The sequence below is a fragment of the Pollicipes pollicipes genome, unplaced genomic scaffold, assembly GCF_011947565.3.
Source record: "Pollicipes pollicipes isolate AB1234 unplaced genomic scaffold, Ppol_2.1 Scaffold_3087;HRSCAF=3621_pilon_pilon_pilon, whole genome shotgun sequence".
Lineage (NCBI taxonomy): Eukaryota > Metazoa > Arthropoda > Thecostraca > Pollicipedomorpha > Pollicipedidae > Pollicipes > Pollicipes pollicipes.
The window spans coordinates 38143068-38143712 of NW_023596225.1; positions in this window are offsets into that span (position 1 = coordinate 38143068).

The window sequence follows — 645 nt, forward strand, 5'->3', positions numbered from 1 at the left end:
ATTAACCCAGATTCTATGCGGGCATGCCGACGCGTTTGCTTTTCGGGACCGGCGCCGGATTACAACATCGGGTGAAAACGGCCATGGCGCGTCGATTGTGCGGCTCAGGTGCCGGTCCACTTTGAATACGATGTCGTCCAGCCTTCCGCGTGGTCGACTCCGCTCGAGCTCACACACGTACCCGCTCACTCTCTCAGGCACGCGCCAGGACGGGCCGGCGTGCCTTTGGACGGGTCGCCAGACTTGGAGAAGTGTGCCGAGTATCCGAAAAAGGAACTTATTTAAAATGAAGATGTCTTGGAAATTGAGCATGCCACCTAATTGGTTTCGTGTCCATATTAAAGCCTAATTCCGGGATTTTTTTGTGCACCACATATTTCAGCCTTTGACATAGGATACGTCTGCTGGGACTGGGGAACCAGACTTGTTCAATTACCTCGAACTCACATTGTTCAAATATTTGCCTTCGCCAGCGCACTCGCCCGCGACAACCCCGCAGACACTAAGTCCACTCACGTGTGATTGGCCCTTCCATGCGATCAACAGAGCCATTCGCTGGATATCATCGGACACATATGTTTGCTTTGCCCAACAGGCCAAGAGGCACACCGTTGGATGCGCTGAACGAAAAAGGGGGTTCTTTGG